We start from the raw sequence: 25,459 nt of genomic DNA, 5'->3' as shown, positions 1-25,459 counted from the left end.
ACAGCTGCAAAGTGTCTATATAAGGTAACTTGCACAGGTGTAAGGATTCCATCTTCAGACGCTTTAGTGGCGCCATTATTCAGCTGACCACAATCTGCAAGGTCAGTGAGTTTCCTCATGGATTTACATACCCCCCATTTAAGCATAATTAATTCTATAGGAATTCATTATTAATCAATGTGCAGTGGGATCCTAGAGGCCCAAAGAAGTTTGTCTTCTTTCCAAAAGGCCCACTTCATACTCAAGTTGGGAACGTGGGAACCAGATTAGATTTTTATCCATAATAGCTACTCCCAAGACTTTGTATTCAATCTGCACTACTCTCTGGAGGAGGCCACGTTTGCCTGAGTTTGTGCAGAGAAGGCTTATTCCTTTTCCTCTTGTGCTCGTCACTCTTCCAAATGCGAGTCTAGTCACAGCACAGGAGCACTGACTGGAAACTCTATTGGCTGGGCTCCCTCTGGACCTCAGCGGGCCTGGAAGGATCCCGTGTGAAGCTTTGGGCTTGGCTGCTTTCCACTCCACAGTTGGGAGCCCCACCTATGACACTGGCCAGTGAATTCCCTCTCGGTCTTCTTGGCATACCTTTAGAATGATCCTAGGAGTGCCTGTCACATCCAGGGCTGAGGATGCTATAAATGGAGAAGAGGCGAATGAATCTGTGTGCCAGGTAGAATGATCTATGGAACGTCAGAGGGAAAACCTGGTTTAAGATTGAAGGGCCCAGAATCTGGGGTTAGACTGCCTTAGCCTGAATCTAGTCTGTGTGATCCTGGCAAGTTGAGAAACCTTTCGGAGCCTTGGTTTCCATACCTGTAAAATGGGGGACAATTGCAGTTCTTAGCTTCTAGGGCTCCTGCAAAGACGAGTAGTATATAACTTTGAGTCAAACTCTTAGCACCGTGCTGGCATCTGGAATGCACTCAATCCATGGATGCACTTGGGAATGATGTGCCCGCTGTGGGGACTCTTAGAACACAGCTTTGCTGGTGGATTCACCAAGGTGGTGCTAAATGTAGGTGTGTGGGGGGAAAATGCACTGCACCCTGAGTCCTATCTTTAGTCATATTTATGGAGACTCTTGACAGAGGCAGTGCTGTGCGGAACCTATAGATGTATAAAATATAGAACTCAGCATCTGAAAGAGAGAGGAAAATAGATATAAAATTCTTTTAGGAGTTCCCGTCATGGCTCAGCGGATCAAACGTGGGTTCGATCCCCGGCCTCACTCAGTGGGTTAAGGATCTGGCGTTACTGTGAGCTGTGGTGTAGGTCAAAGATGCAGCTCAGATCTGGTGTTGCTGTGGCTGTGGTACTTGCTGGCAGCTACAGCTCTGATTTGACCCCTCGCCTGGGAACCTCCATATGACTCGTGTGTGGACTTTAAAAAAAAAATAATCTTTTACATGCCACAGGACCAAGGCAGCTAGATCATACTGTAGGAATCCAGAGCAAGATAGAGGGATTTGGGGCTGTGGGAAGGAGGGCCAGTTTCCTAGAGAACGCAGTGCTCCCCAGACTTATAAATCTCTGCACGTCATGCTCTTAATGCTCTGAATTTATTCCCATTTATGATTATTTGTTGTCCATTTAAGACGGTTGCACGGACATATGACAGAAGCCATGTCTCACAGGAGAGGTTCTGCAAAGTCACTAGCTAGGGCAGTTGGCTTCTTCAGAGAAATCTCTTCCTATCTCCTGTTGGGCAGGAAGGGCTGGGTGTATAAACCCACAAACTGAGTTCTGGAGCAAAGTGGAAAGAGTTCCCGACCTTTCCACGTTCCTATGTCCCTTGACCTGGCTACAGCCAGGAAGCGGCACTCCTACCTGGACCTCTGGGATGGCTGCTCCAAGTCAGGTGACTGGGTGACTTGCTTAGGGCCGCTGTTGCCAAGTACCACAAACCAGGTGGCTTACACAACAGGATTTTTTTTTTTCTCACAGTTCTGGAGGCCAGAAGTCCTAAATCAAGCTGTTGGCAGGGTTGGTTCCTTCTGGAGTCTCTGAGGGAGGAGCCAGTCCATGCTTCTCTGCTCGCTTCTGGTGGCTGTTGGCATCGCTTGATGCTCCTTGGCGTGGGGGCAGCGGAATCTCCATTTTCTGCCTCGATGGTCACATGGCCTCCCCGGGGGCTCTGTCTCCTTTCTGTCTCGTCCTAGGGCTCTCCTCATTGAATTGAGGGCCACCCTAATTCAGCACGGTCACACTTCAAGATCCTTCTGTTCACTACGTATGCAAATTCCAAATAAGGACATCTGAGGATCCACGTGGATATTTTTTTTTCTTTTTCTTTTTTCCTTTTCTAGGGCATCTCCCGCGGCATATGGAGGTTCCCAGGCTAGGGGTCTAATCGGAGCTGTAGCCGCCAGCCTACACCACAGCCACAGCAACACAGGATCTGAGCCGTGTCTGCAACCTACACCATAGCTCATGGCAACGCTGGATCCTTAACCCACTGAGCAAGGCCAGGGATCGAACCCACAACCTCATGGTTCCTAGTCGGATTCATTAATCACTGAGCCACAACAGAAACTCCCCAGGTGGATATCTTTTGTGTGACACAGTTCACCCCAATCTGGTGACCACATACATTTTTTTTGTCCAAAGCAAGACACTTTGGGATCTACAATGCTAAGCTGGGCAGCATCCAGCCAAGTGTCTTTGCTGGTGCCCAAGGACTGATTCCTCCTGGTAACCGCCCATCATCTCCCCTGGGAGGGGCAGCTCTCAGTCTGTGAGCTTGGAAGAGGGAGTATGAATCCCTCTTAATACCGACTTCTTTAAAAAAAAAAATTTTTTTTTTTTTAAATTTTCTGGCCACACCCACAGCATATGGAAGGTCCCAGGCCAGGGACTGTATCTGAGCCTTAGCTGCAACCTACTTTGCTGCTTCGGAAATGCCAACTCCTTTAACCCACTGTGTTTTGGGCCAGGATCAGATCTTTGCCTCTGCAGCCACCTGAGCTGCTGCAATCAGTCTTTTTTTGCGGGAGGGGCACACCCTTGCATATGGTATGGAAGCTCCCAGGCTAGAGGTTGCATCGGAGCTGCAGCTGCAGGCCTACACCACAGCCACGGCAGCACCAGATCCTAACCCCATCTGTGATCTATGCTGCAGCTTGGGGCAAAACTGGATCCTTAACCCCTGAGTGAGACCAGGGATAGAATCTGAATCCTCATGGACACAAAGTTGAGTTCTTAACCCACTGATCCACAGTGGGAACTCCCTCAGTCAGATTCTTAACCAATTGTGTCACAGTGGGAACTCCAGCACTGGCTCCTGAGTGTTCAGTATTCTCTGTCAAATATTCACTCCCTTCCTTCAGGGACACGGGAGCTGAAGCATAAGCCGTGTCTCTCTTTCAAACTTTTTGACACTCTTTTCTGCTATTCCCCTTCTCTTCCTTTTTAAAAAACATTTTACTGACCCTTTGGGGGAAAAAAACAACTGTGAAGGAAATAGTACTGCAGGAGTTGAGAAGGGGTGCAAATAATTGTATGTGCTCCTTCTGCTTTTGTGTAAAAAACGTGTGCCATAGAAACTTGCATTTTGAGAGTTCCCATTGTGGCTCAGTGGAAACGAATCGGACTAGTAACCATGAGGTTTCTGGTTCTAAACCTGGCCTTGTTCAGTGGGTTAAGGATCCGGTGTTGCCGTGAGCTGCAGTGTAGGTCGAAGATGCTGCTTGGATCCTGCGTTGCTGTGGCTGGGGTGGAGGCTGGCAGCTGTAGCTCCAATTCGACCCCTAGCCTGGGAACCTCCACATGCCATGCAGCCCTAAAAAGCAAAAAAAAAAAAAAAGGAAAGAAACTTGCATTTTGGTTTTATTTTTACGTTAAAACACAAGATGTGAACAAGCAACAAGCATAAGGAAATCTCACCAATAATTTTTAAAATTGTTATAGAAACTGTAATAAAACACTGACATTTAAGTAGAACCACAACAAATTCTTTTTACAGGAACATTGTGATAGTTAATGTGACATGGGGGAAACAGGCAGACTCATGCCCTGCTGATGAAAGACAGATCAGCAGACTTGTCTGGAGGACAACTGGACATCGAATATCAAGTGCCTGACTGTTATGCACAGTCATTTCACCCAGTTTCACCCCAAGAAAACTATCTAGAAGAAAAGAAGAGGTTTGCTACAGCCCTATGTGCGAGCATGTGCATTACAAACTCTGTGTAGGTCAGAATCCGTTGAGATGTGAGTGCAGTCATAGCACAGATGAGAGAGAAACTTCGTGACAGCATTGCCTGTGGCCATTAAAAGTCACTTTTTAGAAAATCATGGACATGGGGAACAGACTTGTGGCTGCCAACGGGGGTGGGGGGAGTGGGATGGATTGGGAATTTGGGCTTAATGGATGCAAATTATTGCCTTCAGAATGGATAAGCAATGAGATCCTGCTGCATAGCACTGGGAACTCTAACGAGCCACTTATAATGGAACATGATAATGTGAGAAAAAAGAATGTATACATGTATGTGCAGCTGGGCCACCTTGTCGTACAGTAGAAAATTGACAGAACACTGTAAACCAGCTATAATGGAAAAAATAAAAAAATCACCATTTAAAAAAAGGCACTTTTAAAAAGAATACTGAATGACATTATTAAATCATCAGGATATTTTTTAAGATTTAAGAGGCAGGTTTCAACACGTGTTTAAAATTTAAGAGGCAGGAACCAAGTATCTTCGCAATGATTCCCAATTCAAAAACAAAACGAAACAGGAGTTCCCACTGTGGTTCAGTGGGTTGAGAACCTGACATAGTTTTCGTGAGGCTATGGGTTCGATCCCCAGCCTCACTCAGTGGGTTAAGGATCCAGCATTGACACAAGGTGTGGCATAGGTGCGGATTCGGCTTGGATTTGGTGCTGCTGTGGCTGTGCTATAGGCCTCAGCTGCAGCTCAGATTCAACTGCTAGCCTGGGAACATCCTTATGCCAAAGAGGCGGCTGTAAAACAAAACAACAAAAAAACCCAATGTTATGTGTTGGGAAAAAAAAAAAAAAAAAAGACAGCTGGATGGATATATGTCAGAATGTTCAAACTGTCATTGAAAGACGAGATTCCAGGTGGTATTTATTTCTATTTTTGCATCCTTCTGCCTCTATGTATTTTTCCACAATAAGCATATGTTCATCTGTATTGCTGTTATGTTAAGAAATAAGCCCAGCAAAACAAAGACAAATGGGAAAGGTGAACACAACAGGAAAAGACAGTCTGGGTCCCTGTCCCTTCTTCGCCCTCTTCTCTCTGTGTTCCCTACATGGTACCGGGTCAAGCTATTTAGGGACCAGAATCTGCATATACTCCCAGGGACTGCCACCCCCATCTTACCGCCTGTGTCCTCAGAATCAAGCCGTCGGTGGCACTGCTTTACTGCCTCTCTGACTCCCACCAGGTTTCTCGGAGCCTGGCTTTTTCACATGTCATTGACGGGAAACTCTTTGGACCCCTGGCATAAAAGAGATGGCTCTTCTTTTAGCTACTGATTTGGAACAAAATTTGAACCGTCTTTGGCGCCCCTTCCTGTCCTCCCGTAGTGCCCTTTTCTGCCAGCCACCTCTGTGGGAGGGCAGCCTGAGTTGTCACTACCCATTAAACAACTACTCTAATCCCTGCACCTACTTAGTAAGTCAAACGTGCCATTCTTTCCTTGCACGTAGTCATGAGCTTTTCTGGTTAGACAGACAATCTTGAGCTTAATTCTGCTTTGGGTATTAATCAGGTATTTGAGGTGTTTTTTTTTTTTTTTTTCTTTCTTTTCTTTCCTTTTCTTTTTATCACTTCAAAGGTGTTAATAGATCAGTTCCATAGACTTCAGAAAATCCAACAGTCCCTCTCCCTCTGTCCTGTATCCTACCTCCTCACTGGATCACCAGGTCTGAGATGCTACAAGGTCTGATCCTTCATATATCATTGTCCCCATTACTCATGTTCACCTAACTTATGCCTTCAAGGCACCTTCCTCCTGGTCACCTCAGTGTCTTTCTCAAATTCATTTGTGTATGTGTGTGTTTAAGGTGCAGATATGCAGGAAAATGAGAGTAGAGCAATTGGGTGTGTTTACATACCTCTGACACCTGTTTGGGATAACAAATGTAAGAGTCTCTATTTAGGTTATGCCATGAGCATTTATATAATGCTCCTTTTTTTAGGTGAGCTTAGATTCTGAAACAAAAATTAGAACACATGGTCTGATAAAGAATTTTTTTTTTCTCTAGTGCTTAAATATCTATTTGGTCAAAGTCTCACGAACAGATAAAAAGTAAAGACTGTAGTTTAAATGTTATCTGCATTGATACCAAAAATATTCAATGACATTAGGAATGTTTTAGGAAATCTTTAGCACCAGCTATCGTTGTTTTGTTACCCCTGGGGGGATGCACATGCTTGTGTGTGTGTGTGAGAGAGAGAGAGTGTGTGTATATCATGCTCACAGATGCTCAATCTACTTTGTACACAAGTACCATTATATAAATAATTCCATGGCTGTTAGAATATGTAACATCTCAAAATGTACTTTACATCAACCCATCAACTCGTTAACTTTTCAGCCCCAAACACATTTAATACTGAGCAGCAATTGTTCATGGCAGGTTACTGCTTGCTATTCTCAGCTGCCAGATAGAGGAATGCTGAAAAGGGCTTTGTAGATTGGGAAACTTTTACTTAAAGAAAAAGTGGTATTACTTGTAAGGAACACCGAGTAGGAGTTTTTAGAACAGGAATTCCAGATTCCTGTAGCTCAGATGGGTGTGTTACTCATGATTCTATCTGCTTCAGTGTTTATCTCACTATAAAAGTTGCTTATGGAAAATAAGGTTTAAAATATTGAAATATGGAAGGTCATAAAGAAAAAATAACAATAACTTACAATGTTAACACTCAGAGACAACTTCCATTAAGATTTTTGGGTTTTAAAATAATTATCTGGATACAGGAACAGATAAAGATCATGTTGAATGTATAATTGTGTATATTGCTTTTTTTAAACTTAATATGTTAAGCATTTCCCTATGCAACTAAAAGCTCTGAAGAACATGATTTTTTTTTTTTTTTGGTCTTTTTAGGGCCACACTTGTGCATATGGAAGTTCCCAGACTAGGGGTCAAATAGGAGCTATAGCTGCCATCCTACACCACAGCCACAGCAATGCAGGATCTGAGCTGTGTCTGCGACCTACACCACAGCTCATGGCAACGCCGGATCCTTAACCCACTGAGCAAGGCCAGGGACCGAACCCACATCCTTAATGGATGCTAGTTGGATTCATTACCGCTGAGCTACATTGGGAACTCCCAAGAACAGAATTTTTTTTTTTTTTTATTATTCAAACTTCATTGTGGAAGAGATCTTTGGTGCCCTAACCAATGTCCATCAGGTGCCAAGGATAGTGCCTGGACATAGCAAGCACTTCATAGATAGCCACTGAATGGTTCTATGTACTGTGAATGTACTCTAATTCACTTTGCTCTTTAGTCAGGGACAACTTTTAGAAGAATAAATTATATTACTATAAATGCTTTGGGGTACGTTTATAAATCACCTACCTTGGGAGTGATTTCAAGTATAACTATCAAGTCAAGCAGCACAATTTTATGGCCTCGATGTAAATTGTTTTTCAGTCCTGGTGCCCAACTTCAAGAAGACTAGTAGAGATTATAGGTGAAATTAATCTCTATAGAAAGAATATAGATAACCAGCTTATAGGATAACCAAACCATGACTTTCCTGAAGTAATCTGACCAAGGCATCTTACTAACTAGAGGTGATAGGGCACAGTGAAGTCAATATATCTAAATGTTGACCTCCCTCCCATTAACATTAGAGGATTTATTATTTATTCAATAACTGCTTGTAATCATGTACTAAATCCCAGGGAAACCATGATAAGGGCCATCTCTGCCTTTAAGCGGCTTCCAGTTGATTTGGGAGACAGATATATATGAACACAACACCACAGAGTTAGTTCATTTCTTTGAGTAAACTGGAGAAGACTGCATGTAATATACTTACTTCTTTTTTAATTTGATTTTTTTTTTCTTTTTGCGTTTTTATGTCCGCACCTGCACCATGTGGACGTTCCCAGGCTAGGGGTCAAGTTGGAATTGCAGCTTCTGGCCTACACCACAGCCACAGCAATGCCAGATCTGAGCAGCATCTGTGAATTTCACTGCAGCTCATGACAATGCCAGATCCTTAACTCATTGAGCAAGGCCAGGGATCGAACCTCCATCCTCATGGATACTAGTTAGGTTCTTAACCTGCTGAGCCAAAACGGGAACTCCCTAATTTTTTCTTTATTATAGTGTAGTTGATTTACAGTGTTGTGTCAATTGCTGCTGTCCAGCATAGTATAGTGACCTAGTCATACATATACATACATTCCTTTTCTCATACACTCTTCCATCATGTTCTTAACTAATGATGGTTTTTCACTTATGGAAGGGATACTCAACATCATTAGATAGAGTTTAGAGAGAGATGAGACTTAAAGTGAGCCACATCTGAACTGAAAGCAGTAGGGACAAATGTCTGAATGGACTCAGTGAAAAGTCCGACAGAGATCTTAGGTTCACCATGTAACTTCCCAAAGCCTTGGTTTTTCACCTGGAAGATAAAAAATCATAATTGCAAATCCAGTTCCAGGCTTCTTGAAATCTAAACTTCAGGGAACTCTGCTTACTAGTTTAGAGGGGATCTCTAGGCCACTCCCTAATATTCACTACTCCTTAAAGGCTGTAGAAGATCAGGAAACTTCCTGAAGTAGTTCATAATTATCTTTAAAAAAAAAATTCTTTACAATAAAAATTGGCAAAATCAAGTCTCCATCTACCTTGTGCCCACGGGACGTATCTGGACACCACATCTTTTTCTTGCTGATGTGTTGGCCACACCCAGAACCCAGGGCATCTATAAGCACGCTGATGATCCCTTCTGCTATCCTAGGTGTACAGTGTGCCTTAAGATGATTGGCTGTCGGGTTTATATGGTGCACAGATGTTCAGTACGGTCCTTTTATTCCATTTGTTTTGTGTTAACTTTATGGTGTGGAGTCATAGGTAGTATTCCATCCACGTCCTCCCCTAAATGAGCAGTATTTGAAGCACGTGTTGTTAGAGTTCCCATTGTGGATCAGTAGGCTAAGACATCGACATAGGGTCCATGAGGATGCGGGTTCCACCACTGGCCTCACACAGTGGGTTAAGGAGCCACTGTTGCTACCGGCTGTGATGTAGGCTGCAGATGTGGCTCAGATCTGGTGTTGCTGTGGCTGTGGCTGTGGCTGGCAGCTGCAGCTCTGATTCAGCCCTTGGCCTGGGAGCTTCCATAGGCCATGAGTGTAGCCCTAAAAAGAAAAAAAAAAAGAGAGAGAGAGAGGAATACTTGTTGGATGGTACTGAAAGGAATAGCCTTAGATGCTCATGCTTATTCCCTGAGGATCAGCCCCAGAGGTAGCATCTGGGGCAGAAACTGAAAAGAAAATCAGATGAAACCATCCAGCTAGGTGGTCAATGAAAAGGAGAGTCCTGTCAGTGGGAGAGAAACCAAATGGGTCAAGAGGGTGAGAAGAGGAAGAGAGACAGAGCCTGAGCCCAGAGAGTGGCTATAGCAGCGTTTTACAGGCACCTTGTTACCTCTGGGGTGGCAGAGAGTGACCGTTGTGGCCACAGCTGGAGCCTGCCCACAATGAAATGCCTAGAACAACAGCGGTAAATAGGCTGCTGGTTGGCTGGAAGCCAGCAGCAGATTTCACTGGAACTGCCTCACCAGCTCAGGGCCAAGGAGCACATGGCAGGACCCCCGAGTCATCTGTGTTCTCTCTGAGCACCTCAAGAGAGGCGGTGGAACACTTAGCTGCGTGTTGAGTGATACCGAATGGCTTTGGCCTGTTGTATCGGTTGGAATTATAATAGGTTTTACTGGATTGGAATCAACCTCCTGTCGCCAGGGAGCTTATCAATAAGAGAGTGACGTCCGCCTTTAGATCACTCCACGGATAGCCTTCCTCCGGCGACGAGCCCTTTTGGACACGTGGCTAGAAGGCAGAGCACTTGGGTATTTCTGTTTGGGAGCCTCTAACACTCAACAAGAGGGAAAACTGAAAAGGAATGCAGAGAGAAAGAAAACTTCTCTGTGAGGGGTAGACCATGGTGAAGAAGAGACTGGCATTCACCCCATTCCCACCCACTCCCCCACCCCAACTCAAAAGCCGGCAAGAAAGTCAAGTCTCGCCACAACCATGATTACGCCAAGGAAACAGTGTAGTCATCGCATTTGTCCTTGAGGGTTTGGATGAATTGAACTTTACTCTTTCCTCATGCTAATAATTCTAGGACCAAATTGGTACTGCGTGTGCTAGTTTAAAAGTTTCCTTTGGGAACCGGTGCCATCTCTTCTTGTACTGGCTGTTCCTCCTTTACTGAACAGTAGCAAATGTGCTACCCAGTTTTCGATCCATATTTGGCAGGTTCTCCGTGGTCCACACAGAAGTGCCAAAAGAGGTGACAGGGCCAGCTTTATTGAACTTTTTATAAGAGATTTAATTCTTTATGTCAAAGGAAGTTTTGCCAAGTGTCTACATTAAAAATAAACATATCGGAGTTCCTGTCGTGGCTCAGTGGTTAATGAATCCCACTAGGAACCACGAGGTTGTGGGTCCCTGGCTTTGCTCAGTGGGTTAAGGATCTGGCGTTGCCATGAGCTGTGGTGTAGGTTGCTGATGCGGCTCAGATCCCGCGTTGCCGTGGCTCTGGCGTAGGCTGGCGGCTACAGCTCTGATTGGACCCCTAGCCTGGGAACTTCCATGTGCCGTGGAAGTGGCCCTAGAAAAGGCAAAAAGACCAAAAAAACCCCCCAGCCCCCCCAAAGCAAAAAACATATCTACACAAACATCATTGGACTCAAATTAGGGTATGTTATGCTGTGAATTTAGATGCGATGATTTGCTTAGCTGAATAAAGACTTATTCAATGTCCAGCAAAGCTTTATTGATCTCTTACTGTTGGCCACAAAGTATTAAATATTATCTATGAGGTTTGTATTGATAAATGAGATAATCCTTATCTTCAAATCATTCTTAGTCTCCTGAGGGAGACATTAAAAAAAGATTAATGGAATTTTGTGATTAATATTTGGGTGTATATAAGCACAGAGGGCCATGACACCATTTTGGCAGGGCAGGGGGTGGGGTGGGGGGTGGTTGCTCCAGACAAGGAATATCAGGCTTAGAAGATCACCCAGTGAAATGCCAAAGGTGGAGTTTCCTGGTAGCCTAGTGGTTAAAGATCTTGTGTTATCACTGCTATGGCTCAGGTCACTGCTATGGCGTGGGTTCAAGCCCTGGCCTGGGAACTTCCACTTGCTGTGGGCATAGCCAAAAGAAATTGCCAAAGACTTGTACAACCACCTACATGGACCCTTATTTCTTTGAATATCCCAAATGCTTTTTACATGAGACAAGCTTTTTTTTCCTTTTTTTCTTTTGGCCACCCATGGCATATTGAGTTCCAGGGGCCAGGTATCAGATCCAAAACATAGTTTTAAATTAAGCCACAGCTGCAGCAGCACAGCCCTTAACCAATTGTGCTGGGCTCAGAATTGAACCTGCAACTCAGAGCTCCAAGATGCCACGGATTCTGTTGTGCCACAGTGGGAACTCCTACATGATAGAAGCTTTGATTCCCCATTCTTTGCAAGTCTTTCTTCAAAGATCGCCTTCCTACTGAGGTCTTCGCTAATCATCCTATTTTAAATTTTTCCTCCCGCCTGCACACCCTCACTTTTCCCTGCTCTTCTTTCATGCTTTATTTCTTCCTCACCAGTAACCATCAGATATAATATCTATTTTAGGATTTTATTTGTTATTATTATTATTAATCAACCATCTCCCTCTCCCCTCACTGGAAATGTGAGCTCCATTCTTACACAGTTGGAGTCTCAGCACTGAGAATGTGGCTTTTTTATATGCACTCTGGTGCTCAGTGCATGTTGGTTGACCAAGCAAGGATAAGGAGTTTTATCCTCTGCACAAGGTAAAGATAAATATAATAGCCTATGCATTTCATTTTTATGTTTTACATAGTCAAAAAATTTTAAAGAGAAAATATTAGATAAAAGAGAACGTAAAAAAGTCATCTAGCAATTAACTAATTCATATTTATTGGGTGCCTATTACATATCAGGTATAATGTTGGATTGTATGGCAAATGCAATGAAGCTCAAGAGAGATCTCTACCTCCAAATAGCTTATAACTTAATTGATGAGGGAGCTATGAAACCATGTATGAAAAGATAACAATGCATAGGAAAATAACGAGATATCTTGAGCTGAAAAAGAGGAAAAAACTGAAGGACTGTCTAGACAGCCTTGGCTGAGTTGACTGAAGGTCAGCTGATTGGTCAGGAAAAGTTTCCTGGAAAATGTCAGACTTGACCTTGGGTGCAGGGTTTAAGGAGAAAAAATAAAACCTACGGGGGAGGGATGATGGCGTAGAGAAATGTACACTGCAGGGCACATGGCTTATGGGGAAGACTTTGCAAAGCCATGACACTGGGAGGTACTCTATAGCATAAAACAGCCCTTAGATATTTACATGAGAGGTCTCTGCAGAAGTTATCTTGCGAAACAGTCAACTTTTCCCAATAATAATTCTGTTTTTTGGCCACACGTGAAGCATGTGGAACTTCCAGGGCCAGGGGTCAGACGTGCACCACAGCAAGGACAATGTCAGATCCTTAACCCACTGAGCCACCAGGGGACACCCCCAATAATAAGACTTTTGCTCCAACTCTTGTGAAATGACCCTTTGGAAGCATTATAGCCTCAGAGACTGTAATTTGTACTTTCGAACTTTCTCATCAGTGGCATCCTTCATTATTGGAACATATATTTCGAGAAAAACCAACAGTAGGTTATGGTCAAGCTGGGTGCTATAGACGGAATGTTTGTCCTCCACTTCCCCATTGACACGTGAAATCCTAACAATGCCCAAAGTGATGGTAAGAGGAGGAAGGTCACTGGAGTTAATTAGGGCATGAGGATTTTCATAGGATTAATAATGAGATTAGCACCCTTTTTAGAAACTTTAGATATTTCAGTTTGCTCTTTTATTGAAGTATAGTTATTCACAATGTTGTGGTTGCTTCCTACTGTACAGCAGAGTCTTTTAAAAACAAGACCCAGAGAGCTTCCTCGCTCCTTCTGTCATCTTCCATCTTCCATGGAAAGACGGCAAACTAGGAATTAGGAAGTAGGCTTTTACCAGACACCCATTCTGCTGGTGCCTTGATCTTGGTTGTCCCAGCCTCCAGAACTGTGAGAAATAAATATTTGTTGTTTATAAACCACCCAGTCTCTGGCGTCTTTTTGTTATAAGAGCCTAAATGAACTGAGGCACTGGGCTAACAAAGGGAGTGGTCAAATCAGGCAACACAGTTTGGACTTAACCCAAGTGTGATTTTAAAGTAATGGGCTAGATTTACAGGGGTGTCTCATACATTGGAGCTGAAGGTGATGCCAAAATCAGGGTTTAGAACTATGCTGAAGAGAACTGTGTCTTTGGCAAACATCATCTTCTAAGCTGATTTTTTTTTTGTCTTTTGGCCTTTTCTAGGGCCGCTCCCACAGCATATGGAGGTTCCCAGGCTAGAGGTCTAATCAGAACTGTAGCCGTCGGCCTATGCCAGAGCCACAGCAATGCAGGATCTGAGTCATGTCTGTGACCTACAGCACAGCTCACGGCAATGCTGGATCCTTAACCCACTGAGCGAGGCCAGGGATCGAACCCGCAACCTCATGGTTCCTAGTTGGATTCGTTAACCACTGAGCCACCACGGGAACCCCTAAGCTGATTGTTTTGAACGCCAATGCCCATTTGGACAAACAATTGCCTAAAAAAAGCAGTGTCATTCCTTAATAAGACACCCTTCACAGGTGTGAATGTGATTTATTTCTTTCTAATTTCTCCAAATTCTGTCCACTGGCCCTTTGCATATGGAAATATAGTCTCTGCTTCTCCATTTATTGGATTGAACCAGTTGGCTGTGATGTAAGAAATGACCTCTTTGACACAAGAGCAACACAGGGAAAAGAGCAACAATTCAGCTCTTATTATTGGGTGAGCATTACCAGTGTGGTCAAAGGCGGGAATTAACTTTGACTTTGTGCTCAATCCAAGAGAAAAGTCAGGTAGTGACTACAACATATGAACAAGAGATTTGCAGACCCACAGCAACCCATTCTCCTCCTCTTCCTTTATGCTCGGCCATACCCAGCTATGCTCCACAAACAGACTGTGGCCTCAGACCTGAGTTCTGAGATACTCGGATGACAGGCTGGTGGTACTCTTGGTAATCTCTAAACCTGCCCTCAACTTTTCTGGGTAGGCATCATTTCCATGTCTGAAAATATTGGATTTTTTTAGTGGGAGAGGGATGGTAAACACCAAACCATTTCCATTTTCCATATAAACGGGAAGACCAGTAATCAGATTGAACGTTCAGAATCCATGTAATGGATTCATTTATAGGAACTTATACAGAGGACTGTGACAAGACCAAGTGCTAAGGGATAACATGAAATAGGCAGATTTGGAGACCGTGGCTTTGAAAGTCATTCAGCTCCATGCATCTTCCCCCCAGTGTGGACGGACCATCAGAGGGGAGAGGTAAGTGTAGATTTCAGCTGACCAGAGTAAAACTAGTTGCTGACCAATAGATCCTAAGTGCGAGGGATCACTTGGTAAGAACCTGCCTTGTTAAAAGCGACAAGGTCAAGTTTCAGGAATGGCAGTTCAGTTGTCACCTCAGATCTTAACATCCACAAGACTTACAGCCTGTAGGGCATAATGGAGCCCTCAAGTTATACTGTCTGAGATTTCATACGCCACTACAGTAGAAAGGGACCAGAACAGATCATCCATTTTCCCCAAATTTACATTTATTTGATGTAGAATTTGTCATTGTGGCTTAATGTGGGTTAGACTTACTTATCCCCAAGATTAGATTATATGTTCCTTGGATATAGTACAGAATATTTGCACTTATATTGCATCCACTTGGGCTACCAAGTGTTGGACTCATTGGAAACACACAGTTAAGTGTCTCTTGAGTTACCGTAAGGACGAATCATTTGTAATTATTACTGTTCTTCACAATACCTGTAGAAAATATACAGAATGCAAAAATGAAGGGAGTGGGGGAGATAAGAGTATACAGATACACAAAAAGTGACAAGAGACAAACTATTTTACAGCAGATTTTTCTACCCCTCTCTAACTCGCATAGCTGTATAAGTCATGGAGCCATGTGCTTTTAGCGCTTTCTTTGTGATTGCAGTCACATCTATAATTGTAAAGGCAACACACTAACTGGCATTTAAGCAGGAAAAGAGGGGCTGTGGTATTTGCAATGAAATGCAGAAAGAGCAGGAAAACGTGAACAAGCTGGCACTTTGCGGATCATTATTGCCCTTGCTTAATAAAGTAGTAATAGATGCTTCAACATTGCTTTGAAGTGGTTGCCAACTTCCTCTCAGCCCTGTGAAACCTGATACTTCTGCCTTTAAACAGTATGTGAAAGTGCAAACGGTAGTACTTGTGAATTCATTCAGCCACTTCCAAACTGTAGTCTAAGCCGGGAATGGGAATACAAGACGGAGGCAGGAGGGGGAGAGATGGCTTCTGCAAGTTTCGGTGGCTGGTTATCTGAGTTGGTTGACTTAGTTATGTAGACTTGAACTTTACAGAGATCAACATTGCTTTCCCCAAATGATCTAAAGGAATTAAAAGAGGGAACTTTGATCTTCTTAGAGGGTTGTTGTTGTGGTTTTCATTGAATAAGCTGATGGTAGAGTTAAAGCCAACTCAACACACATTCCATAAAACACTTATTGGGCTGCCAAATTTACTTGGTGCCTTTTAGAAGGTGGAAACTGGTGTCCAAATAATTATGGAGGGGATGTCAAGAGAATATTTTCTGTATTTGAACTGAGATGACAACCGCAAAAGGCTGACTCAGCCTAAGGCTGACATTTTTCTCTGCTGTCTGCACCACCCCCTTCCTGAGCAGGTGGTCCAAGCACTGAGGTTCTTGAAAATCATGCCACCCAGGAAACGAAGGAAGCTTTATTTCCAGAACTCTATTATGACCTTGGCTGCATCCTCACAATCTGTTGCATTTGGGAAGAACATGATAAGTAGGTCGTTGTCCTTGCTCGGTTGCTTCTTTACAAAGTGTTTGAGAGCAAAGGTTGCCTCCTCGGCGGCTCAGGGCCTGCTGAATTGTGTAAGAGAGTCAGAGGTCTGAATCTGCAACTTTAGCTCTTTCTGAAGCAATAAGCCTCTACATCAGAAAAGCAGAGTGATGACACTCTCATGTTACGCACTGAGATGCACAAAAGATCGCGTGGTAAAATAGAGAAGTCTTTGTCTGAGCCCTGGTCCAGAGCTGCAGAGGTCCTCCCTGAAAATTCATCATCCGGATGTCGTGAAGATCCCCAGCTCTGCTCTGCCATGAAAAAATCCATATTCTGCAGCCCCATTGTCCATAAAAACCTTTCTCCAGTGAAAGAAATTCTCCATAGCTGCCCTGTCCAATATGGCAGCCATGATCCACAAGTGGCCACCGCACCTGAGGAACTGGTTTCATTTTACTCATTTTCAATTCATTTTAATTTAAGCAGTCACACGTGCCTAATAGATTTCATGTCACATAGCACAGTCCTAGGGGGACCACAGCAGGATGTACACAAGCCCCCGTTTCATTGTGCTATTTAGAACTGATGGAGACGATGTCTGCTCTATGTGTTTAAAGTTTGGGAGATTCCATTTAGTTTTCCCATGAAGCTACGATGCTTGTCTTAAAAAGAAAACGCATTCCTGCACTAGGCTAAGTCCCTCAATAAAAACCAGAAAGAAAAAGAATGAAAAGAGAAAAAAATAAATAAATAAACCTGAGGTTACAGGTGTTGTTGGAGAAAGATTGATGATTATTTCTTGGCCAAACATTAGCTGTGATGAAAAGTGCTAACTTCTCAGCAAGTTGATCTGTCACCTTCTGTCATTCATTTCTGGATTAGGGGTTCCTGAACTTTTATCTGTGTTGGAGAACTGTCTAACTCCTTTCCAAACCACATCTTAGAAAAACAAAACAAAACACAACAAGGCAATAAAACAGAGAAAGGAAGATGTGCTCGGTGTGGGAAAATGCTTGACGACACAGGCTTCAACTTGCAACCAAGTCCTTCCCTATGTGGCTGTAACTCACTTATTTGGAGCTTGAAAAATGTACTCCATGGAAGTGCTGTTGTAATTTGCCAGTTTCCAAGATCACACTCTAGTAGCCTCTTTTACCCATCATGGAGTCAGTGATGGTGTGTTTGCAGCAAAAAATATTAGAAAAGACTTCTGTTGTACTTGTTGTTAATGGAAACCCAGATCAAAATATGAGTATTCATTATTTGATGCCACTCTCCAAAAATATGTTTGAAGTTTGAAAAGTTAAAAAAAAAAACAACTTTTGGTTTTGCTTTGTTCTGAAGTGTCGACTGCTCAAAAAAAAAGCAGATTAAACTTAGAAGTATTGGGAGACTTCTGGGAACATTCTGAAGAGTTATTTGGGATATGCTGGACTTATTGTTAAGGGTGTTTGCAGTTATTAACCCCCGTCCTATTTTCACTTCAGATATTTTATTTCAGATTGATAGCTTCCCTTTTCTTATTTATTTTTTTTTTTTTTTTTGTCTTTTTAGGGCTGCACCCACAGCATATGGAAGTTCCTAGGCTAGGGATTAAATTGGAGCTGTAGCCGCTGGCCTATGCCACAGCCACAGCAACACCAGGTCTGAGGCATGTCTGCAGCCTACATCACAGCTGGTGGCAATGCTGGATCCTTAACCCACTGAGAAAGGCCAGGGATCGAACCTGCATCCTCATGGATACTTGTCAGATTCACTTCTGCTGAGCCACGATGGGAACTTTGATGGCTTCCCTTTTCTTGACTGTGGGTTTATCAATCATATGGCTCTTGGAAACACTCATAGCCTTGTTTTGATTTGTGAGGAAGACAAAGAGAAGGAAGGAAAGAAAAATGGAGAGGGGGAAAGAGATTACTGCATGATGGACAGAAGTTGAAAGAGAGAAAAGGAAGACGTTCAGGTTTATGATGATGCTGGGGGGGCAGTTCACAGACTTGTGAGTAACAATGGTCTCCACTTACACAGACTTTCCTTCCAGGGCTGGGAACTGAACTAGATTATTTATATGAATTAGTTCATGGAATTCTCACAGCAGCCTTATGAGTAGGCTGTTTCCTCTATGCCTCACCTAGGGGAATCAACATTTAGAGATGAAACACTTCACTTAAGGCACTACCTCGGCTCCTTCCATGTAATAGATGAGTCTGGATATAAACGCCAGCCTCCTGACTGTCAAGCCCTGCCCTCACGTTACAACACACCCCAGACTGCAGTGAGAGGTGGCAAACAGCGGGTGTGGAGGGTCATGTTGCGTCTGAGCCCTTTGAGAAGGATGGAAGAGGTGCCTGAGAGGGTGTCAGATGGGTTCCTGGTACTTGTCACCAGGCCCGAGAGAGCTTAGGAAATGGGTTCTGAGCTGGAGGCAGAGAGATGGGATTGATCATGGGGCAACTGCTTGGCAGCGGGTATCAGAACATTCCTAAGCTAGAAGTTCCAAACCCAGGAATGCCTCTTTGCAAGTGAAAGCTCACTACCACCCTGGAAGCCGCTGAGACCACTTGCAAACTGAAATTGATGGCTGGATCCATTGTTGGGAAGGTGTTGGACGGTTTGTGGCTTTGTAGTGCTCACCTCTTCAAGGAATTTGCTTCAGAGAACATTCCCTCTGCTCTCAAAGGGTCAACTAGGCAAAATGTTATATTCATTCAAGCAATGGGCCTTTTCTGCATAGCTGCTACATGTGGTCAATCCTTCTGGTCCCCATAAATATTGGACAAACGCCTACTATGTCTGAGACACTCTTCCACGCCACAGAGTGTGATCAGCCCCGCGGACTGGACAACGCCTTCAAAAGGCTGAAGTTTAATTTACTTCATCTCTCATTTTAATACAGGCTCCTCTCTGCCCTTTACACCACAATCCTGGGGGGCACTAAAATACTGCTTAAAGGAAAGAGAGAACACTTTTTTGCAGTGTATTTATAACTTCCTCTCAATTTAGGGTTTGACATGGTTGAGGAGAAAACTAAATATAACCAGTGTTCGTATTTTCCCTCATGAGTCTATTGGGCATTGGAAAAAAAAAAAAGTCGAGAACACAAGCTTTGTGAAAAAGGCTCCCAGGATTAATGAGCAGTTGTATGTATCTCAGGGAAACAGTTTGTAACTAAAAATAGAGTCTCTTTAATTATAGCAACTCAGAGCATTTAATACCCAGATTGTACACTGGGCAGAAATAAATCCCCAAAGGGTGTATGACTAAGGAGGGATGGAGGGGCAGAGCTGAAGGGGTCACAAGAGCTATGCCCCCCCCCCCAATCCAAGGTTGCATTAATGCATGCCTGAGTTTCAGTCAAATATGCTGAGTGCATTCACATGAGAATTTCCTAGTCTCAAAGACAATTAGAAATCAGTTTGTAACGAAGCTAGAAGGAAAAACAGTGCAACATGGGCTATTTTTAGCACACTAAACCCAATTATTAAAAAAAAAAAGAGAGAATGAGTAAAAGATAAGGAAATATAAATGCTACAGGAAAAGGTAATATAAACTTCTTGGTGTGTAGCCATAGTTTACCAAAGAGGTGATTTGTCTAGAACACTAAAGACATTCGTTTAAGAATGGCCGTCTCTGTATTTTATTAGTATTTGTTAAATTCAGATGTCTAGAAAGCTGCTTTCTCAGATGAATTAGAACTCTTAAGATTTTGGTGGGGTTGCTAACTCATGCTGCGTGAACTGTCCTCCCCATTCCAGCCCAGCCAAGGTTCATGTGTTGAAGCCCTTACTTTCAAAGTGGCAGCCTTTGGAGGTGGGCCTTTGGGAGGTAATTAGATTTTGATGAGGTCATGTGGGTAGGGGCCTCACCATGGGGTTAGTGCCCTTATCAGAAGAGAAGGAGACACCAGAGTTTTGTCTCTCTCTCCACCATGTGAGGACATAAGAAGGAAGCCATCTGCAAGCCAGGAAGAGATCCCTGGTCAAGAACTGAATCAGCTGCACCTTGATCTTAGACTTTCTAGCCTCCAGGACTCTGTCGTGAGAAATAAATGTCTGCTGGTCAAACCATCCAGTCTGAGGCATTTTGTTACAGCAGCCATGCAGACTCATGCCTCATACAACCAACCCTGCCACTGGTGTGTTTAAAAAAAAATGCATGGCATGGTTATTGTTCAGTAGTCAAGGAATGACCAATTAAGCATTAAGCATGTTTTTCCCTTCCTCCTAGAGGATTGAAGTCTTCTGGAAATGTCGACAGGTAACGATATCCCCTAATACATGTTCCGATCCTCATCAGCCTTCACCCAAGAACATGTTTAAGGTATGTCCACAATGTGTAGATTTTAACTAAAAGGCAAGAGCTGAAGAACTGAGCATTTCTGTGGAAGTTTAATATTAAAAAGAAGCAGAGAGAGGCTGCCAGCATTTAAACTATTTAATGTCGCACCTTCGTTTGGAAGTAGTAATTGTTATTGTCTTAGCAATGGAAGACGACCTGGTTCTACATACACAGGTAAATGCATTAAGGAAAGAAAACTTCCCATACGGAAGGATTTTGAGCATGGTAATGCTTATTTATAATGTATTTGGTGAATTCCCTCCTTGCAAAAACAACAATCAGATTAACCTGAGGAATGGAAACCCAACAAAAAAAGGAAAAGAATAGAATCATTCTTCTAAACCCTTCATGCACTTTATCTCATGTTTCTTTGTATTTTGGGGTCAAATTATAGTGGCAGGTATAATAGCACCCTGTACTGATGGAGAAATGCAGAGAAGTTCAAGTGAAGGGATAATTTATTCCTCTCTGGTAGATGCTTCCTCAGAAACTTTAAAATAATAGCTTTCCACTTCTAGAGGACTTTGACCAACCATTCTTACATTCTGTTGATGCATTTTTGTTTGTTTGTTTTTGTACAGTGATGAAGGGTCCAGAGCTAAGGAAGAAATTCCACTGCTATTCTCAGATGTATATACCCAAACATGGGTAAAAACAAGGAAGCATTTATAGCACTGTGTATTGTTGAAGTCCTTTTGGTTAAAAATGGGACGAAACAAAACAAACCAAAACAAAACGAAAACATTTCGGGCAGCCTCCTTCCCCTGTTGCCGGCTCGTAAGGTAGGATTGGCTGATTTTTGTTGCTCTCTTCCCCAGCTTGTTTTAATGCAATATGCATAGTCTGAACGTGAACCAAAGGAAACTGCCACTTTTGCGGGTCAGAAATGCAAATATTGGCCATTTCTTATAGTCATGCTTAGAATGGATAGTTCTAGATTTATGTGGCACAGGTTGATTGTAAAACTGATCAAGAGTAGATGGCATTTTAAATGTTCTCTTCTCCCCATTCCTTCGTCTATTCGTATGATTAATGGACATTTCCACGTGCTACACTTTCCGTGGATGCACTCAGACTGTACTGGGACACCAAAAGGTTCCCAGGCTAGGGGTCGAATTGGAGCTGTAGCTGCCAGCCTATGCTACGGCCACAACAACACCAGAGCCAAGCCTCGCCTGCGACCTACACCACAGCTCATGGCAATACCGGATCCTTAACCCACAGATTGAGGCCAGGAATCCAACCCGCACCCTCATGGATACTAGTCAGATTTGTTTCTGCTGAGCCACGAAGGGAACTCCTGTAAGTTTTTGCCATCACAAGAATTAAGAGCCTGGAGCCTAGAGAAATAGGCCTTAGGCTACCTTTTATTCCCAGCGCAATCCACAGCTCTCTCCCACAAAAAAAAAAAGGTGACTAGAACTCTCGCTGTTACAGGAGCAACTTGAGATTGGCTTTTATTAAGGTCAATCATTTTCCAATGTCAGCAATGAATTATTTCCAAGACTTCTGAAACCTAATATCCACAGTGTCCTGACCCTATCGATGAGAATCCATGGTGTTGCCTAAGAGTCTGCAGGAACAAAAGGGTTAAACTCTGGGCTTTGGGGAACATTAAGAAGTCCACTTATCTGGGAAACCTCTTTCAATCTGGATTCAGACTGTAAGTTAAATTCAGTAGCTTTAAAAACCCTTCCAAAGGCTGCAGTCCCTTGGAGGAGGCTGGACAGAACCTCAGGGGTGAGATTGAAGAATAAAGACAGAGCTAGGGTGTCTGCAAAAGCCCAGCCACGAGTCTTGTCAAACAGGTGCTGGTATCTCAGAGGCTGCAATGAAAGTAAATGCTGTAGGGCTCTGCTTGGTAAAGACTGAAGAACTAAAATTGCCAGTTAAAGCAACTGCAGACTGAGCATCATTCGTAGCAGATGTGAAATGACCTGCTACAGAGAAACACCCCCAGGACCGCTCCTGGGAATAGGTCTTCAGGTGACAAAATTGGGACTATGGCAGCAGGAAAGGATACAGATGGGCTAGGCCAGGGACAGGCCCCTTACGCTTATCTGCCTAAGAATGTTCGCCAGCTCCTTGGTGAGGAAGGCTTGGAAGTGAACACCAGAACTTTACAGAACGGAGTCTGTGGTTTGCTTTCTGGGTGTGGTGGTGGTGGCTGTGGTCCTGTGGGTGTGTGTGTACATGCTTTTTCTTTTTAACCTCATAGTGTGAGTTTCCTCACTTTCAATGGACTCTTTTTTTTTGGTCTTTTTCTAGGGCTGCATTCATGCATATGGAGGTTCCCAGGCTAGGGGTCCAATCGGAGCTGAAGCCGCCTGCCTACACCAGAGGCGCAGCAACGCCAGATCTGAGCTGCATCTGCGACCTACACCACATCTCAGGGCAATGCCCGATCCTAAGCCCACTGAGCGAGGCCAGGGATTGAACCTGCAACCTCATGGTTCCTAGTCAGATTCATTAAACCACTGAGCCACAATGGGAACTCCCTTAATGGACTCTTTATAATGTCTTGAGTTAAAGTGTCTGCTCAGGTTTTTGTAGAGACATATCTATACCAGGTGGGATCCACTGAGTTCTTAGGGGATTCGGATTCTCCCAGGAGGCTGACTACGCAGAGTGACCCTTCCAGACTGTGCAACCTGGGTGTGGTCCTTGATAGGCTAGGACAACAGCTCCCTGCTCGTAGTCACATACTCACTGCTTATATTTGGCAGAGTTAGGGAAGGAAACCTATCTACATATTCTTTTTTTCTCAAATCAGAGTTTCGGGAGAGAGAGAATCAAGTTCTAAAGGCTTTCAAATAAGCTATATAAATGATTTGGATGTCAGGTATGGCTTGCATAATTTAGAATTGGATGTCATGATATGATTGAAAAAGGGACAAAGACTTGAATCTTATGAGAAAATATTTTGACTGTTACTTAAATTGAAAAGAAAAAAGAAATTTGGAGTTCCTGTTGTAGCTTAGTGGGTTAAGAACCTGACATAGTGTCCATGAGGATGCGGGTTCAATCCCTGGCCTTGCTCAGCGGGTTAAGGATCTGGCGTTGCCGCAAGCTGTGGGGTAGATCCCAGATGCAGCTTTTGGATCTGGCATTGCCGTGGCTGTGTCGTAGGCCAGCAGTTGTAGCTCCAATTCTACCCCTAGCCTGGGAATCTCCATATGCTCCAGGTGCCACCATATAAATAAAAAAAGAAAAATGAAAGAGGAAATTTGCAAAAAAAGATGCTAGTAGAAGACCAGTCAAATACTGATGAAACCTTTAAGGTAAGGTCAGCATTAAATCATCATTTTTTTTTTTTTTTTCCTCTCTCTCTCTTAAGTTTCCTACTTGGACATGAGAAATTACAGTGATGGAACAAAGTGGGAACTCTGCTTGGCCATGGACACTCAGGGTAAAGCTGAGTTTGATCCCACTAAGACGTCTACAGCAAGGTGGGCCATCTGCAGGGTGAGACACGAATGCTGAGCTTAATGGAAAGAATTTTCCTTATGTAACCTTGCACTTCAAATAAAAGTGATAAGTGGAGCAAGAATTTCTAAATCTAAATCTATTCATTATCAATTAGAGGCGACGTGTCCCTCATAGTTGGTGCCTCCCTTTTCTCAGCCGTTGCCCTGGGAAGAACTGCACTTGTACCTTCACTGAAAGCAGAGCTTGCATGGGAAGTCTAGGGCAGCCTGCTGCGAGCTGCAGAACTGCCAGTCACTATAATTAGTAAGATTGACTCGATGCTGAAAGGCGTGCATTCTAATAATCCCTAAACATATTTCTGGAGTAAGTCAGGGCATAAGGACATAAAATGGAAATAAAAACATGCATTTAACACTTTTGCACAGTTTAAGCAATTTGTGGTCAGAGAAAGAGACTAGAAAGAGAAAAAAATCTCCAAGCTACTAGTCTCATATCAGAGATTTGTGTTATACAGCCTTGATGTTGAGGGCTGTGATGGAGAAATATGACTGAATTCATGGAAAGGAAAAAGGAGACATCAAGCCTGGAGAAAGAAGATTATTTATGGCTTATTAACATCTCTAAGGGGGGGGAGCTCCATTTCTATCGCCTCCTGTTTCTATATGGAGGGACTTCAATTCCCCCTATATTTTGGGGGAGCACCTTTGAAGTTCTGTCGAAGCCTGTGAACCCTTCTCAGAATAATGTTTTTAAGTGTATGCAATACCATATATAGGAGGATAGAGGAAATTAATTACAGCTACATGCTGTTTTCAAAATACTCCCCCCCCAGATTGAAAGTTGTGGCTAATGTATATGTGTTTCTTTTGTTTTGTTTTGTTAGGGCCACACCTGCGGTATATGCGGGTTCCCAGGCTAGGGGTCCAATCAGAACTGTAGCCTCTGGCCCATCCCACAGCCACAGTAACACCAGATCCAAGCCAGGTCTGTGACCTACACCACAGCTCACAGCAATGCTGGATCCTTAACCCACTGAGTGTGGCCAGGGATCAAACCCACCTCCTCGTGGATGCTAGTTGGGTTCGTTAACTCTGAGCCTCGACAGGAACTCCAACTATGTGTTTCTTAATGCGCTAAATAGTGAGATGGAGCAGCAGGTCTGAACTACCATGATTTTGAAGTACTGATACTCATGAGTGAGACTCCAGATCTCTCCAGAGGAGAAACCTGTATGAAAGCATCAGACAGAGTCACACGTGCTGCTCATATGAGCTTGGTTTATTGCCTCATCTCATAACTGAAAGGAAAGGCTAACTTTCAGCTAGGGGTTAATAGGTCAGAGAGAGGTTGATGACAATAAAGAAGTAATTTTTCCCCTTTCCAGTTTCATAGCCCCCCGGAATCCTCTCCAGGGACCCCTTGTTAAGAGGCCCTGGCCACGGTTCGCCGCAGGAGGAGGCAAGGTTATCTGCGTGGTGATTTG

The 25,459-nt window shown here is 43.5% G+C and overlaps 1 long non-coding RNA gene across 2 annotated transcripts in view; it reads left to right on the top strand.

Moving 5' to 3' along the window:
* Window positions 1–24,101, top strand: part of LOC106506385 — a 40,793-nt gene extending 16,692 nt beyond the window's left edge. For both annotated transcript variants that reach the window (XR_001301650.2, XR_002339114.1), the window contains 3 exons: window positions 20,437–20,529; window positions 21,129–21,329; window positions 23,885–24,101. This is a non-coding gene — a long non-coding RNA (uncharacterized LOC106506385). The remainder of the gene's footprint in view (window positions 1–20,436; window positions 20,530–21,128; window positions 21,330–23,884) is intronic.

Source organism: Sus scrofa, chromosome 15 (genome assembly GCF_000003025.6).
Source record: "Sus scrofa isolate TJ Tabasco breed Duroc chromosome 15, Sscrofa11.1, whole genome shotgun sequence".
Lineage (NCBI taxonomy): Eukaryota > Metazoa > Chordata > Mammalia > Artiodactyla > Suidae > Sus > Sus scrofa.
This window is presented reverse-complemented; position numbering and strand designations above follow the sequence as displayed.